The sequence below is a fragment of the Urocitellus parryii genome, chromosome 5 (assembly GCF_045843805.1).
Source record: "Urocitellus parryii isolate mUroPar1 chromosome 5, mUroPar1.hap1, whole genome shotgun sequence".
Classification (NCBI taxonomy): domain Eukaryota; kingdom Metazoa; phylum Chordata; class Mammalia; order Rodentia; family Sciuridae; genus Urocitellus; species Urocitellus parryii.
In genome coordinates, this window is record NC_135535.1 from 172,933,759 (window position 1) to 172,952,771 (window position 19,013).

Below are 19,013 nucleotides of genomic sequence, written 5' to 3' on the forward strand. Positions count from 1 at the left end.
GGGGCCCAGCCGAGGGGACAGACTGGGAGGGGAACTTGGCATTCATCTGGGGGCCAGGTGCACTAAAACTACCTGAAATGTGGCCACAGTATCAGTGGCTCTACTACTCCCAGGAGGCCGACGAGGACCTGGGCATCCACACTTTACAGAGCTTTCCCGGCGAGTCCAGTATGCTGCGAGGGAGGTCAAGCAGAGAAGAAAGGGCCAAGCCGAGGTGGGGAGAAGATCGAGGGCGCAATTTTAAAGGCCAGGCTGAAGAAGAGGAGGGGGAGCGGAGACTGAGGCCAAGCAGCGGTGAGGTAGGAACAGATAAAGGAGCCGATCAGACGGAGGAGATGTGGTGGACGGTCGCGCGGGAGTGCGCTGATTTCGCGCGGCCGCGGGGGGGGGGGGGGGGGGGGGGGGTCCCCTGGTAACTTCTGCAGACCTGACACTAGGTGGAGTAAATCGCCAAACCTGCGTTGTAGAGGCACCGAGCAAGACTGGAGCCAGAGAGGGAAGTGCAAGCAAATCCTCTTAGGAGCCTGCAGGGGAAATCTGGGAAGAGAGGCGACTGCCGCGGAAGGGAGTTGCAGAGTGAGGGGAGTTTGGTACGTTTTATATAGGGGGGCGGGGCCTCCTGGGAGAGTTGGGAAGTTAGGGGAAGCCTCGGGAGAAAGGGAGGAGAGAGCAGAGGAGCAGGTCCCTGAGAACTCGAAGATGGGACCTTGTGGGGACTTGAGAGAGTGAGCAAAGAGGGAGGTGCCGTGGTGGCCTCACGTCGTCCTGAAGTCAGTGGAAATTGACAGTCCCGGGGGATGAAAAGAGGGAACGCCTGGAGGAAAGAAATGTTCCAAAATGGCACTCCAGGTTGATGGTGGGGCGGGGCAGGGGGACAGGGAGTAGCCGCACTTTGAGAAGGTTGCAAAGAGGGCTAAGCCCAAGCTAGTCACCGGTCTATTAAGGCAGTGGGGTGAAATGCACAGAAAATAATGGGACAGAGCGGATTGGGGACCCAGAGCCCCTGAGGATGCCCTGAAAGGGAGAGCGGAGATGGAGCAAGGGGAGGAGCTGCAAGAGGCAGGCTGAGGACCAGAAGGGAAGCCTGCTCAGGATGAAGCCCCACCCCTGAGACTGGACTGGACAATGGAACCAACCTTCCTTCATACCTGGCCAGCTGCCCCAATGCCTCTCCCTACCGGACCCAGCCAGGCACCTCTTTCTCTCGGAAATCTCCCATGCACTCCCCCAAGAGAGTAGATTCTCCTTCCAGTCTGTCCTCCATAACCTGAGCACACCTTGATAGAGCCCTCTGAAATCTTCCTACTGAATCACTCCAGGTATCTGCCTGGAACCCAGGTCTGACTTGGCACAATTTGGGCAGGAATGGACAGATGAACAAAATGAATAAGTATAATTTGCTTAAAAATAATATTTGGGTGTCCCAGAGAGTCCATTAAGCAGAATGGGTAAAAGCAACAAGAATCTTAGAGTCAAATGAAATGGGAAGAAAGTCCTGATCCCTGTCAGCCTTTGAGAAGGAACCCATAACCACTCTGCCTGAGTGGACTGAAGCTGCAGGAAAGTGTGCAAGGGATATATGGTCAATGAACACACCTTCATTGAAGAACAGGATGCAGGGCCAGGAATGTGTGCTGTTGAGGTTGGGGTAGAGGGGGTTCCCACTTTTCTAGAATGATCCATAGCAACACACTGAAGATCTGGATACTTGTATCCCTTTGACTCCAAGACAGCGCTTCTCTAGCATGGACACTTAAAAAACATCTCCTTAACAGTATGCAAAGGTCTAAGTAGGATTACCAAATTGCTTCCCACATAGTGGACTATGTGGGACTAGTTACCATTTCCTGTTTCCACCAGTCTCACCTGCTTTTATTTTAAAAACAGCTTTTAAAAACACTTGTTATTGCATTCTAACAGTAGGATTCTCAATGACATTGCACATGTGTTTATAGCACTGTTTGGGATATGACAAGGATGTGCAAGGGAGGAACAAAGGGAAGGCCCTGGTGGGGGTTGCTGTAGCCAAGATAGGGAGGGTGTCACCATATCATGGTGGACAAGAAGAAAGAAAAGCAAGGAAAACACCTGCTGGGCAAGAGTTAGAGGCTCTCAATGTCACCTCTGAGGCTTTTCTCAAGGCTGGTAGGGTAGAAGATTTCCAAATAGGGATGAAATGTTAAATAACACTGAACTGCAAAAAGATAAGGTTATCTCCTACTTATTTCTTTTTCAATTCTTCCAATTATTTCAAGAGGCAAAAAGGATCCAGGTAGTTAATATATTTTACTTACAAAATTATTAAACATGCAGAGAAGCAAAATTGTGAAACACCCTTTTCCCATTGCGCAAAAATATATCAGGACATCCTTATGCTGCAGAGCTCTTCTCTATAAAACAGACATAAGTCATTAGACAGCTAAAGCCCAACCCCACCCTTCCCCCTTCCCAGCCTCCTGCGGCCCTGCTGTTGATATGCAGTCTGCCTTAAGGTCTAATTGACTTCCCTACACTTTAATATTTGTATATTACAGTTTCCCTGTGCTTTTCACTTTACATAGATTGTTATCATGCAGTGCATATCATGCTGCAACTTGCTTTTTCTTGCATCACACTTTTTGATATTTAGATGCCTTGGCAGAAGGAGTTCTTATTCCCTGGCTTTGTATTTTAGAGTATTTGATGATACATCAATTTCAAAGTTCACTCACCCACTGGCCTGCCCAGGTTTTGTTGCATGGTTCCCACTTTTCTAGAATGATCCATAGCAACACACTGAAGATCTGGGTACTTGTATCCCTTTGACTCCAAGAAAGGGCTTCTCTAGAGTGGACACTTAAGAAACATCTCCTTAACAAGGTATGCAAAGGTCTAAGCAGGATTACCAAATTGCTTCCCATATGGTAGACTATGTGGGACTAGTACCATTTCCTGTTTCCACCAGTCTCACCTGCTTGATGTATTATCAGACCTTTTGAATCCTGCAAATCTTATGGGTGTGTAAAAGTATATCATATTTTAAATGAACATTTCCTTATCATTAGGAGTTTGAGATTCTTCATAGCCAGTCATGTTCTTTTGCATATTTCTTACTCTTGTCCTTCACATATTTTTAATGGAGTAGTTTGTCCTTTTATCAATTTTGTAGGACTTTGTTATAAATCTGTATACTAATAATCAGTCATATACGTTGGAAATAACTTCTACCTTCTCCTGCTTTTTTTTTATTTTGGGTTTTTAAATCAAATAGAAAAAAAATTTGGGGCTGGGGATGTGGCTCAAGCGGTAGCGCTCTCGCCTGGCATGCGTGCGGCCCAGGTTCGATCCTCAGCACCACATACAAACAAAGATGTTGTGTCTGCCAAAAACTAAATAATAAATATTAAAAATTTTAAAAAAAAATTTTATCCTTCTTTTACCAGTTTTGCTTTTTACATCTTGTTCTTCCCTACCTCCAGTATCATAATGCAGTTTCCTTTGTTTTCTTATTAAATATTTTATGAGTTTTCTTTCTACCTGGAAATATTTTATCCACAATAAATTGTCCCTAAAGCCACCACTTTATATGCATGCCACAGGTTTTCCTTTGTAGGAGTCACATTCCCAGACCATTTTATTTTGAGACAGGATCTCATTTGTTTAGGGCCTCACCAAATTGCTAAGGCTACCTTTAAATGTGTGATGCTCCTGCCTCAGCCTCCTGAGTGTCTGGAATTACAGGCATGCACCACCATGCCCAGCTAATTTTAAATGTTTTCTAATATCCATTATGATTTCTTTTTCAACCCCTATATTATTTAGAAAAATGTTTTTAATTTCCTGGTGGATGGGAATTTTCACTATTTTTTTATGTGTATATATATCTTTTTTTTTATTGTTGGTCGTTCAAAACATTACATAGTTCTTAATACATCATATTTCACAATTTGATTCAAGTGGGTTATGAACTCCCAATTATACCCCATATACAGATTGCTGAATCACATCAGTTACCCTTCCATTGATTGACAAATTGCCTTTCTAGTGTCTGATGTATTCTGCTGTACTATTTTTTATTTTTAACTTTTATTAGCACTTACATGTTTGTGATTTCAGCTATTTGGGATTTGTTGATACTTACTTTGTTGCCCAGTATATGATGAACTTTTTGTGTTTCATATGGGTTATGTATTATATTTCTATTTTGTACTGATTATCCTTAGATTTTTAATATGCTTAGATTTTTAATAGCAAAAGTTAAATTAATCAGTATTTCTTCCTCCCACAAACAACAAAAAAGACTTGATAAAGCTTTAACTTCCATCAGCCCTTCCCCACTTTACCTGTTTTCTTTGTCTAGCATTTTTAATTCCACTTCATTTATATATATATATATATATATATATATATATATATATATATATATATTTAGGTGTAGATAGACACAACACAATGCGTTTATTTTTATGTGGTGCCCACAATCCCAGCCCCTAGTTCCACTTCATTTTTATGCCTTCTAAATTAGTCAGTGTCATTTTTACTCCTCCTCCTATTGGACTTGGCCATGTACTGGCCCATTTCCCCATGTTCCTCATACTGTATTCCCCCTTCAATATTTTTTTTAATGTTTATTTTTTAAACACAACATCTTTGTATGTGGTGCTGAGGATCAAACCCAGGCCGCATGCATGCCAGGTGAGAGTGCGCTACCGCTTGAGCCACATCCCCAGCCCCTCCCCCTTCAATATTTAATTGACTCCTTCCTTAAATATGTCCTTTCATGCTCTCAGGGAGACCTGTAAGTAGCAAATTCTCTTAGAAATTACTTACCTAAAAATATTTTGTCCTTACTTCCAAAGGATGGATTAAACTAAAACAAATTTGGAACATTTCTGTGCTTAGCCCTTGCACTCTGAAGATATTATTCCTGGTTTTCTGCCCTTAATTGTTGCTGTAGTCTCTTGTTTAATTGTTCTTTTGTATAGTCAACCTTTACTCCCCTGTTGTGAATTAAGTTATTATTTGTCTTTCATATTCTAAAGCTTCAGTACCATATGTCAATGGTGTGGTTTGGATAGGATTTGCATGTGTTCCCCACCAAAGTTCACATGATTGAAGCTTGGTACCCAGTGTGGTGTTGAGATGGTGGAACCTTTAAGAGGCTGGGCCTAGAGGGAGGTATTACATCTTGGGGGAATTGCCCTTGGAAGGGATTAATGCTGGTCTCAAGGAGTGAATTCTCTAGAGAATGAGTTGTTATAAAGCAAATTCCCGTTTCTGCTCTCCCTCTTGCTTCCTGTTACCTCTTCCTCATATGCTACCACCATTGTGATGCCATGATCCCTCACCAGAGCAAAGCAGAATCTAGCACCATGCTCTTGAACCTCCAGAACTGAGTTACATAAATTTCTTTCTTCACATATTACTCAGAATCAAGTATTTTATTATAGTAACACAAATTGACTAAGACAGTCAAGGTTTGAGTTAATTTTTCCTGCTCAAAATCTGAATCTGGAGATGCATGTCTTTCAATAATTCTAAAAATTTTTAAAGACCCCCCTCTTCACAAAGCTGGGGAGGTAGCTTAGTGGTAGAATGCCTGCCTAGCATTCATGAAGCCCTGGATCCAACCCCCAGTTCCAGAAAGAGAAAAAAATAAAATAAAATCACCTCTTCACCATTCCTTCCGATTTTTCATCCTAAAATTATGATGCATATTATATTCTCTTTTTTTACCCAAACTTCTTTCTGTATTTATTCCCTTTCTTGTTTTCTGTTATGTTCTCTGCCACGTCCTATTTCACAAATTCTTTCTTCCTATGTAGTTAATCCACTATTTAACCCATTGAGTGGAGTTCTCCTTTATAAATGGCATTGTCTTTTCAATTCCAGTTCTTTTTTCCTAATTTCTTTTTTCTAATTTTCCTGTTCCTTTTTATAATATTATTTAATGGTTTCAATGCAATCTCCTTGGTCTTGAGCCAATTAAGAGAAACTTATATTATAGTGTCATCAGATTGTTCTATTTTCTAAAGTTTTTGGATTCTAATTCCTATTTATGTTATCTGCTGATGTTTGTTTATGATGAAGTACTTCAGGGTAAGTTTTGGTTATGGATCCTTGTTGGTTTGGAGTTGAGGTATTTTTTGTTTGTTTGTTTTTGCTAAAGAAATTTCTTTTTTACTTGGAGGGACTGGACTCTGATCACTGAAGCCCAGGAATTCAGAGCTATGCTGGGGAACATAGTAAGACTCCATTTCTTAAAAAGAAAGAAAGGGAAAAATTTCTATATATTCCCAGTTTCTAAGTGTTATTTTTTAATCATAAAAGTATATTGAGGGGCTGGGGTTGTGGCTCAGTGGTAGAGTACTCACCTAGCATGCATGAGGCACTGGATTCGATCCTCAGCACCACATAAAAATAAAATAAAGATGTCCACCTAAAACTAAAAAATAAATATTTTTTTAAAAAGTATATTGAATTTTCTTAAATGCATTTTCAGGCTCTATGGAGCTGATCATGACCAAATTCTTCTGCAATATCATTTCCCTCATTTTCCCCCTGGCACATAGACTTCAATTATTGCCTTAATTATAATGGCTCCACTCTCTACCATCCTTTCTCTGTTTTATTTTCCTCCATAAAAGTTATCACCATCTGACATAATTAAGAACTATTAAGGTGTTTTTTTTTTCATTGCTGTATTTTCAGTGGCTAAAATCCCTAACATTTTATTTAGAATGTTTGTGTTGTTTGGATAGGGAGATTGATTTGCAGTTTTCTTTGGGGAGGGGTTATGTTTGTTGAACCAATTTTTTTTGCAGGACCCTATGTAGGGAATGTTTCAAGCTGGCAAAATTACTTTAAGACCTAGAGTTTTCTCTACGAGTTATTTTAGTCTTTACCTCCCCTGAGCCAATGAAGAGGAGCTGGGAAGTGCTGTAGGGCTCCTGGAAGCAAAAGTCTTTCTTCTTTTCTCTACAGAGCAGTTCTGCTCCCTGTAAATATGACATCTCTCTGTGTACTTCTTTATTGGACTTCAACTTCTCTCTTTTTGGAACCACACCAACTCCAGGGAAGGTCCTGTCCACAGTCTGGATTCCTACTTTTGCAAGAGAATTTGATTTTACACTCAATAGTGTGCCCTTTGCATTGACGCTGTGTGCTCTGCCAGCTTTGTAGTTCCTTGCAAGTTTGTCTCCACTTTCTCTTTTGAATTGAATCCTTGCTTCCTTTAGCAGTCTTCCCACCTACTTTTGTAGATCAGAATGTTAGCTGATGCCTAATCTAATTGAAGACCAAGTCTGTATTTCTGTTTCTTGTTCCCTATTTGGTCTTAGAAAATCTTGAGGAGGGGAGGGAGAGGTGATCTTATTCCTTGCAAGCCTGGAAGACTTCAAGCACTCTGTATAAGCCTGCCAGCTTCCTGCCATGGGGCGTTCTCTGTGGGACTCTGAAACATCTGGGTAATGGCAGTGGATCTCTGCAGTGGTTTTATGTTAGCTTCTGTGAGGTGACTGCAGAACCAACATCAGACAAAACTTGTATGAAGCTCTTGGATGTTTTTTAAAAAAAAAAAAATCTTGTCCTCAACCTAGCATCACAGGCCTAGGGTTTATTTTTCCTCAAAGAAGGATTTTCTTCCTCATCCAGAGCCTAGACAAAAAAGTTTCCTAGGGCTACAACCCACCAGGGACCAACCTGTGTGTGTGTGTGTGTCCATCCCTAATTCCTGCCTCCACATGTCACAACCAAGTCTTCCTGGAGAATTAGTTGATCTAAATGTGGAGCAATAAATATACAAGATGAACTTGAAACATCTTGTCATAACAGGTAGCAAGGCAGCATTCAAAGACAACTGGGGTCACATCAAAAGGACAAGAGTTATCCTGAAGACACTCCAACTAGACAAAAATGAGAGAGTTGGAGAATCAATAATGATAATAACTAAAATGTTATTATATATTAAATATATAACATATATATTTAAATCTTTATCAACTTTTTTTTCTGGTACTGGGGATTGAACCCAGGGATACTTAAACATTGAGCTACATCCCCAGACCTTTTTTGTATTTTATTAGAGACAGTGTCTTGTTGAATTGCTTAGGGCCTTTCTAAGTTTCTTAGGCTGTCTTTCAACTTGCAATCCTCCTGCCTTAGCCTCCCAAGTCACTGGGACTATAGGCGTGCACCACTACACCCAACTAGCTCATCAACTTAGAAAGATAACAGATAGCAATTCATTATCTTGAAAATGGATAAATAAATGCAAAGAAACAAGCATTTATCCTGCCTTTCCTCTATGAACTGTTCCACTAAGTGACCACATAGATGAGAAGTGTCTCTACAAAATTTATCCATCTGATAAATAAAAAATAAATGGCATAATTAGAACATTACCATTTCCATCCCCCAAAGAATTAGCAAATGTTAGCATTAAACATCTCTGCTGTGGTTTAGATAAGTGACTCCCAAAGGCCCATGTGTTGGAGGCTTGGTCACCAGCCTGTGGCACTACTGGAAGGTGGTAGAACCTTTAAGAGGTGAAGCTAGTGCAAGGAAGTTAGGTCACTGGGGGTATGCCCTTAAAAGGGATAATGAAATCCTGCCCCTTCCTCTTTTTGCTTCCTGACAGCCATAAGGTAAGTAGTTTCCTCCAATATGTAGTCCTACCATCATATACTACCTAGCCACAGACCCAAAACCAATGGGCCAACTGACAGAAGACTGAAACCATGAGCCAAAATAAATCTGTTTTTAAGTTGTCTATCTGAGGTATATTGTCACAGTAATGAAAGTTCATTAACACAATCTCAAAAAAAAATTGAACTTTGTATTACATATCTCCTTATAAAAGGGCACCCCACAACCTAGAGTCTAACTGAAAACTTTGAACCTAAGGTCTGATAGAACCTCCAGATCCAGTTTTCAACTTGCAGGAAATACAGAGAACAGAGGGGTGTATTGTACTGCACCATGAAAATGCAATCAGAGAAATCCAGACTTGAAAATCTTTACAGAGAAATGATTCAACTTCTTCCATGGATGCGTTATAAGAAAAAGAGAGAAGGAACCTATGGATTAAAAGAGCAAGACTAATCTTTAATGTCTAGAGAGTCACACTTGGGTGATAAAAACCATAAAGAACCCAAGGAAATAATTATTGCAAAATCGAAGACCATGAGCATTTTGGGGAGGAGGGGGCAGTTGGGACTGGAATGGGACGCAGAAGGGCAGTATGGGGTGCCTGGGAAAGTACTATTTCTTAGCCTGGATGATGGTTATGTGGGTGTTTATATTATAATTCAGTAAGCTTTACATTTTCCTTGTTTTCTCTAAGAAGCCTAACTCTGAGGCCCCAGGCAAACAGAGCCAGAGGCGAGGCCAAGTGGGCCTGGTGGAAGAAAGGTAAGGCAAGGGGCCTCTAGATACAGCTCCATTTGGGAACGCGTCCTGCGCTGCCGTGCAGGAGACGCACTGCAGGGGGCGCTGCAGACACACTAGGACCTAGGAGAGGAAGGCAATTCCCGGCCAGGTCCCAGAGACACGCAAAGGACTCTGTCTCGAGTCTGACCGGGAAAGAAGAGCGGAGAGGACACATCCCTCCCAATGAAAGGGCGGGGGGGAGGCAGGCGGCGGTACTTTTAGCACCTGCGCGGTGGGCGCAGAGCTGGAGATCAGTGTTGAACTTGGGCTTGGCCCCGCGGGACCCGCGCGAGTCAGAAGTCGGCGGAGCCAGGGGGACACAGGCGTTCTCGGGAAGCCAAGCCAGGGCTCCGGGCCCCGCGGGGGTTGGCGCGGCCCTGGATCCCGCGAGAAGACTCAGGCGGTAATCCGCCGAGCCCCGCAGGCAGCTGGCATCGGAGCAGCAGGCCTTTAGCCGGTGTCCGCGTGGCCTAGCGCCTGGAGGGGTCGGGTCCACTCCGACTTTCTACCGCCCAGCTCACGCTCGCCTCCGAAAAACCTTTGCGGCCTAACCTGAGTCCGGCTCTGGAGGGGGCCCAACCTGGCTCAGGTTCCGGAGCTGGCGGCGCTGGATTTGGGTCGGCCTTGCCTCCGGTCCTCCCCCGCTTCCCCCCACACCTGCACTTTTCAAGCTGGGAGGGAACGCGGAGGCCTCTGGCAGCTGAACGCCCACCTGCCGGGTTTCGGGAGGATCGAGGTCAGGGCGCCCCACGCTCCCACCACCCTACATCACGACCAGGAGAGCCAGGGCTGGGGGCGCGTGGGTGCAAGAGAGCAGGACTAGGGCTGGTGGGCTTCCCTAAAGGACCACAGTAAGTCTAAGACGCGGGGGTCGCTGCCCACCCACTTGGCAGATAGGGAGACTGAGGCTTCCGGCGAAAGCGAGGGCGTCCGAGAGCGTGCGTCTCCCGAGGCGGCGCCTGCCTTTGCCACCGGAAGCTCCCGGGCCGAGGGCGCTGGGGAAGCTGCTCCCACGCCCGGATGCGTCACTCCGCCCACTTACTTATCCACGCAGGTGACACCCTTTAACCACGGCCCCGCGCCACCCGCCCCAGGATGCTGGCGGGACATCAGGAGAGGGCAAAAAAGGACAGGCCCAAGGCCGTGTCCCCAACGCCCACCAGCCCCAACCTCCTCTCCAGGTAGCAGGTGGGCGGCGGGCCCTTCCCAGGCCTCGGAGTCTGCAGCTGGCAAAGGGCGCAAAGTCGAGGCAGTTGCCTGCGCGGGCTGGGTTCCGAGATGAGGTTTCCCCCGCGATGCAGCCGTTGTAAGACGTGTCCAGGGACAGGAGCCGGACGTAGAGTCCACTGAAGGCAATCTCCCTCCACCCTGCTCCCAGCCAAGTTCGAGGTGTTCTTGGGGCAGAAGGGCCAGTTAGCCCAGCTTGACAGGCCTCTAAGAGGTCACAGTATCCGGGAGGCCCCGAGGGAGCGAAAAGCCAAGTGGGACCCGCAGTCTGACTCCGCGCAGGGGCTCTCTCCACCCAACTCGCAACGCCCTCCTGACGCGGGATCCTTTCCTTTCTTCTTCCCCCTTGGACTTCTGCCCTCAACTAATGTCATCTTTCTCAAAAGATACCCCTCCACTCCCAGGACTGTCGCTACCAGTTCCCAGTGTCCGACACAGAACGCTGCTCCCAGTAAAGACTCAGAGACCCGTCGCAACCAGATGCGGGCGCAGTTTTGGAAATGCTGGTGGCGAAGGGAACACACTGGTCCTTTCTCTCTGAGGGCTTCCAAACAGTGAGGAAGAATGTGGCACTTCTATTTATGCCAGCCGTCGACAAGTATCCAGAGAACCTAAGTTAAGGGATACGGAGGCTCCTTTGGAGACATCCTCTGTCAAATGAGGGAAAGTAGGCTTTTCCTGTTCGTCGTTTCCATCTTTTTCGTATTGTGCCATGGGAGTATATGTTTCTATTGAAACTAACTTTTCAAAGAAAAAAAATATTCCAAGATAACAAATCAGGTGATGGAAGTCAACAATACACAAAACATGATACAATTTATGGTTAAAGATGTAGCAAAAGTTTATTTCTGTGATCTTAAACCAAAAGACACCCAAATGGTTATGAAGTTATCTGCTAAAGGGATGCCACACTGGGGGCAGGCCATCATCAATGGGATTCTGTCACTGTGGTTTTTATTTTTACAATAAAAGAGGGGATATATTTTATACATTGATTGTGAAACTGAGTAAATACTGATATATAGATATCCAATGGGGAACCTGAAGGAAGCAGAAAACACATTTTGTCTTGGAGGGATACCACTGGAAGGGGTGCACAGGTCCTTCTAAGGAAGGATGGAGGAAACAGCAGGTTTGGTCTCTGGTTCCAAGATGGTGCATTTTTTTTAAGAGAGAGAGAGAGAATTTTTTAATATTTATTTTATTTTTATGTGGTGCCCAGGATTGAACCCAGCGCATGCGAGCGCACTACTGCTTGAGCCACATCCCCAGCCCCAAGATGGTGCATTTTTGCTGCCTCCTATGGGGAGTATGAACTCTCATCTCACAGACGGTGGGGCAAACCCACTCCTGCAAGCCCTTTTTATAGCACTAACCCATTCATGAAGGCAAAATGCTCCTGTACTAAACACACCTCCTCTTAAGTTCATGTTTTCAACATTGTTATATTGTGAATTATCTTTTGCATAAATTGGGGGTACACATTCAAACCAATGAAAAGATATATTCATGTTAGCTAATATTATTTTTAAAAGCATAAGAATGTTAAACACACAATGTAAGGTAAAAGTTACCTCTGAGGAAGTAGGGAGGGAAGAGGAGATTGACTTAAGGAGGAGCATGCTACTCCACAGTAGGGGTCACATGTTAGATCTAAAGTGTGGGGTAGATTTGCAGCATTCATTATATTATCATTATAACTTTACATATATACACATTTTTAAGGTAAATCCTGGTTCATTAAAATTATTTATGTTAAGCAAAAGACATCATTAATAGGCAATTCAGAGACAGAGATATGACAAAAGGTTCATATCTAGAATATATAAAGAACTGCTATAATCCAGGTGTGGTGATGCATACCTGTAATCTCAGTGACTCAGGAGGCTGAGGCATGAGATTCACAAGTTGTAGGACAGCCTCAGCAGCTTAGAGTAACTGTCTAAAAATTAAAAAAAAAATGGGAAAGGGGGGGCAGCAGGGCTAGGGATGTAGCTCAGTAGTAAAGTGCCTCTGGATTCAATCCTCTATACAAAAATAAAAATAAAATAAAACACCTTTATATCAATAAAAAGACAAGTCAATTAGAAAATGGGCAAATGACTTCAACAGGCACCTTGGAAAGAGAATATCCAAATGTCCAATAAGTCCATGAAAAAGTATTCAACCTCATAATTCATGGTGAAAATGTACATTGAAACCACCATGAGATACCACTATGTACCAGATAGGATGGCTAAAATAAGGAAGACTGAGAATATTAAGTGTTGACAATGCTATAGAGCATCTGGAAATCATTAATTGCCAGAGAGAGTATATAAGTTTACTGACTTTGTAAAACTTTCAGACAATACCCATTAAATGTATGTCCAACCCTATGACCCAGTAATTTCACTTCTAGATACTTACCAAAGTGAAATATATGCATATATCCATAAATGACATGTACAAAAATGTCCATGACAGTTTTATTTATAATAGCCCCAAACTGGAACAAATAGTCATCAACAAGATAAATAAATTGTGATATAGTCCTTCAATTAAAAATAACAAATTATGGGGTTTGGGGATGTTGCTCAATTGGTAGAGTGCTTGCCTTGCATGCACAAGTCCCTGGGTTCTAATCCCCAGCATCACACACCAAAAAAAAAAAAAAAAAAAAAATTAAGGATATACCCAACAACATGGATGACTCCCAAATTATGTTGTAACATAAGGTTATGATATAAGATCAGATGCATATGTGCTGCAAGATTTCATATATATAACATTTAAGAGCAAGTTAATAAAATCATAATAATAGAAGTCAGTGGAGTGGTTGTCTCAGAAGGCGGAAGTCTCACCTGAGAATGAGCAGAAGGGAATGAACCTTCAGGAATGATGGAAACATTCCAGAATTTTATCTGAAGGGTGCTTTTATTGTGTATACATTTTTTTTTTGATACCAGGGATTGAACCCAGAAACTGTAAACAAAAAACATCCCCGGCCTCTTTTATTTATTTATTTATTTATTGTTTATTTTGTGACAGGGTCTCACTAAATTGCTGAGACTGGCTTTGAACTTGTGATCCTCCTGTCTCAGCTTCTGAAGCCACTGAGATTATAGTTGTGGGCCACCATGCCTAGCTACAGATGAAAACTTTTATTGAGTTGTACAATTAAGGTTTTGTATTCTACTATATATGTTATGTATTTAAAAAAAAAACTAGAACTGAGGATGTAGCTCAAGTGGTAGAGTGCTTACATAGAATATATGAGGCCCTGGGTTCACTCCCTAGCACAACAGTAATAAATAAATAAATAAACATCCCTTAAGACTCTCTTTCAGGGCTGGGGATGTGGCTCAAGCGGTAGTGCGCTCACCTGGCATGCGTGTGGCCCGGGTTCGATCCTCAGCACCACATACCAACAAAGATGTTGTGTCCGCCGAGAACTAAAAAAATAAATAAATAAATATTAAAAAAAATTCTCTCTCTCTCTCTCTCTCTCTCTCTCTCTCTCTCTCTCTCTCTCCTCTCCCCCTCTCTCTCTCTCCCCCTCTCTCACTCTCCCCCTCTCTCACTCTCTCTTAAAAAAAAAGAAAAAAAAAAGACTCTCTTTCAATCAGTATCCCTCTCCCAGTATGCCCTGTATAAGAATTCTATAATCCTTGACATTTTCCTCAGGGAAAACCACTTCAATCACAGTGAACAAACACAGCAAAGAAGTATTATTAGAAGCACAAGGTGGCTCACAAGATAAACAAGAAAACAGCTGACACAGTTGAGAGGAATGTATTTTGCCCATGGAATGGAGATAAGTAGAACAGGAAAGCCAACTGTCTCATGAATTCATTTGTTTATTCAACAAATACTTTTTTGCACATGTGCACACGTCATGCAAATTTCTTCTCTAAAGACCAAGCTATCTTACTGATCCCTTGGGCACAGAACTAGCTCCATCTTTCTCTCCATATTGAATTGGTTTCCTTCTGCACCTGCCTCTTACCTTCTCTTCTCCTCTGTGGGCTTTTTTTTGGGGGGGTGGGGGAGCAGCTACTCATATACCCTTGACGGAAGAACGGTCCTCCTCTATTGGAGAAGGTCGTCCTCTTCAACCAACCGAGCACTCAGCTTCCGGAGGGACACACATGGAACCGTGAGGGAGGAAGGGGACACCCGCCTAGCCAGCCAGATCAGCCGAATCTGATCTGGCAATCAAAGGGGTGACAGAGGTCACAGCCAGATCGCTCTCATATCCATGAGTTTAGCATTCTTGGATTCAACCATGGACTATGAGTCTATGAATCTTTCCAACTTGGGCTATTCCTAGTAAGTGTGTCTTGGTCAGCCACAGCTGTGTAACAGAGTACACCAAAACTCAAAACAGCAATCCTTTTGATCCCTCATAATTCTGTGTGTTAAGAATCTGGGCAGGGCCCAATGGGCTCACATGATATCATCTGGGTTGGTGTCTCACACAGTAGGACTGGTAGATCCAACAGTGCTCACTCTCTGTGTGGGCCCTGTGATGGCTGTCATTAAACCACACCTCAGTTCTCAGATGAAAGAGAATGATGACTCAGCCTTCTGGGTTTGGGGTTTTTGTTGTTGTTGTTTGTTTGTTTTTGTTTGTTTTGTTTTGTTTTAATCAAACCTAGGGCCTTGGGCATATGAAGCCTGAATGAGCCTTAGCCCTCATTTAATCCCTAAAAACAAAATGCCAAATGTCTTCTCTGATATAAGGGAGGTGACTCAAAACAGAGTAGGAAGGAAGAGCATGAGAAGATTACCAAGGAAAAGAGGAGGGAGGGAAAGGGAAGGAGAAGGGGAATTGCATGGAAGACAGAAGGAGACCCTCATGGGTTCACAAAATACATATACAATGGTGTGAGGGGGAAGAGAAGAAAAGAGAGAGAGAGAGAGAGAGAGAGAGAGAAGTGTCACAGTAGAATAGGTAGAGAATAGTGATAAATAAATATCCCTTAAGGAGGGGAGGGGAGGGGGGATAGGGAGGGCAGCAGAATACAACTGACACTAGGATTGCTGTATGTAAACACATGGATGTATAACCAATGTGATCCTACATTCTGTACATGTGGAAAAATGAGAATTCATACCCTATTTGAATCAAATGTATGATATGTCAAGATCAATGTATTGTCTTGAGCAACTAATAAAAAAAAAAAGCCAACTCATTAAGATGGCTTTGTCACAACCTCTCCTTTTCCACTGAGCTCTTATAAAACCTCACATAATGGCTGCCACAATTCCTAAGAAAAACATAAACAAATGCAAACCAGAACAGTTAGGCTTTTCACAAATATCAGAGGACCTGTTTCTAAGAATACATGCTTAAAGAAATGCTAAGCAATATTGTCCAGTCTATGATTAGAAGACTACTGTGGTGTAAAAATAGTTTCTTTTCTTTCTGTTAAGAAAAAAAGAGAATCTCAGCAACTCAGGAAGCTGAGACAGGAAGATCTTAACTTCAAGGTCAACTTCAGGGGCTGGGGATGTGGCTCAAGCGGTAGCGCGCTCGCCTGGCATGCGTGCGGCCCGGGTTCGATCCCCAGCACCACATACCAAACAAAGATGTTGTGTCCACCGATAACTAAAAAGAAATAATAAATAAAAAATATTAAAAAAAAAAAAAAAGGTCAACTTCAGCAATTTAGTGAGGCCCTGAGCAACTTTAAGCAATTTTGTCTCAAAATTAAGAATAAAAAGAGCTGGGAATGTAGCTCCATGGGTAAGCACCCCTAGGTCCAATCCCCAGTACTGGGGGTGGAGGAAAGAAGGGAGGAAGAAAGGAGGATTGGTGGAGGGAGGATGGTTGGATGACGGACTGGAGATACATTTCAGTGATAGAGCTCAGGCCTAGTATTCCAGAGTTCCTTGGTTCAATCCCTAACACCGAAAGGGAGGGAAGGAAGGGAAACTTTATCTTGAATAAACTCCAAGCTGCCTAAATAAACCAGTCCCTTCTGTCAACACCAGCTTCTTCCCGGATTCTCCATTCAGGCTAGATCATCACAAATCCAAAGCTTCTGTACAAATATAGGTGGAGCAAAACAGAAATAAATGTCAAAGACAGCACAGCTAACCTACCTGTTTCTGACCTGGCAGATTATTTTAGGAAACACCCACAGCGCTCAGACAGGAAGTTCTGTGTACTTCTGAGCTGTCAGTCACAGATACAGAGAGCATCCCTGCTACAGCCCAGATTTGGAGAACTGGGCAGGGGTAGAACTGATTTAGCCCTGATTTGTTAGCAACGATATTTGACTTCTCTAGGTCTCAGTCCCTCTATAAAAAGGGACAGAACCTCCTTCACAGAGTTACTGTGACAATAAGTGACACAGTGCATATGAAGCCCCTAGCATGGTATGTACCAGCAGTAGGTCTTCAATAGAATAGACATTGGCTTCCACCGGAACAACTGCAGTGGCACAGTCCACAGAACACTGGTCCTCTTCCTTCACTTGATTAACTGGAACCAGGCCCATATGGGCTGTCGCCACCTGGCATTGCCCATGTAAAGGGTTTGTCCATTTTTCTCTCACAAGGATGTATACACCTGTGGTTCACAGGTATGTTACATCACTGTCAAGTCTTTTTTACCAGGTACCAAATATTTTATTAAAATGCTGTTCTATTAATTAGGTATTCATGAGAATTCTGTTATATCATAAACCACTCCAACTTTCAGGCAGGGCCTGAAGTAAGCCTCTGTTTGTTTTTTTTTGTTTATTTGTTTGTTTTTGTTTTAACTTCATACTGCCTTGAAAAGTAAGGCAAGAGTTAATTTGTTCACAGTTTATAAACTCTTCAAGTATAGACCTGGAGCCTCCTAACAGAAACTTTTCTGGAATCTCCCCAAATTGAAGACTATATCAGTCTCATCCTACATGCCCAAGAAATGTTAGAGATTAATTAAATCATCCTGCAAAATGTCAAAATGTCCTAGGATAGAAAGGCAAGAGCAGATAGCAGTTGGAACAATAACAGGTGCTCAAGTAAGATGGTTTATTTTACTCCATTTTAATTTCTCTTTTACATAATTTCACTATGCCACTCCTAAAACCCTAAAAATAAATGTTGTATTTAATATTAGTCCACTTAAACTATTTTTGTCCAGACATGGTAGATCATACAGTAATTCATGCTCACTATTTCAGAAACTGTTAAGTGATCCAAAGGTTAAATGCAGGATGTGGTTTCAACAGGGTCTGGCATATATATATATATAGTGAATTTTTAGTACTGACAAGCTATTTTTATGAAACCATGCTTAAATTTTCACCTTGAATGATTTCACCATCAAATAGAAGAGGCTAGAGAAGCTATCTATGATTCGGTAATATTTCATTTATACTGTTTCATTTTCTATGGTATGCTAAGTTACTACGATACTAACAACTACAATACTGTAATCCTGCAAATTTATTTTTTATTTCAGTTTAGTCACCAAAAATTACTTGATGCATCACATGGCCAATCATGCAAGAATTCACACTTAAGTACTTCAGAAACTGTTCCATGGTCTGAAGGTTCAACACAGGATGTGGTTTTTCACCCTGAAGCCAATCCCAGCTGCCAATCACTCTACTGAAGTTATAAACTTCAGTTTAATCTCTGTCAAAGCAATATGTGTATGTACCTTAAAAAGTCAAAAATTTTACAATGAAAAATAAAGGTCCCCAAAAGCATCTACTTCTAGTTATTTCTTCTGCCAGTTAGCTGTATATTTCTAAGCAAAGTTTATTCCGAAATTTTATGATTTTTCCACTGACCATCAACCCAAGAAGACTAGATTTTTCTTCTCCTATGCCCTCCACATATTTACCCCACAGTACAGCTTTTACACAAGTTTTGGTGAGGTCAGTATTCAATATTCACTATTTGAACTGTGTAAATATTACCTCACAGGAGTCATATTTATTTTCTGGTGCAACTTTGTTACCTACAAGTTAATAATTTGCTTGGTTTTCTAAATACTTAGATCTAATTCACCACTAAGTGCCAAAAAACACCTAAATTGCTCCTCAAAAATCTCAAAGCCATGAGGTCTCCTGTTAGATTAATTTCTTGGCTTTACTATGTTCCTCCTAGAGTCCTCCTGCCTCTAATTACTGCCTCCTTGGAGCTTTAAACAGTTTCTTCCTTGCTGTGAGGAATCAGAATTTATTTTAGCAATTGGTTAGAATAAAAATAGAAAGTTATTTTAAGATAGTTTCATTAGGATGCTGAGTGTTTGATCATAAATAAAACCAGCTTCCTGCCCTCAACAAACTCTAGATGGGCAATCTATGGGACAGAAAGACACAGGGACGCTTTAAAAAGCAGGGCTATGGAGTGGGGAGGAAGGCATGGAGTGGTGGGAGGAAGGCATGGAG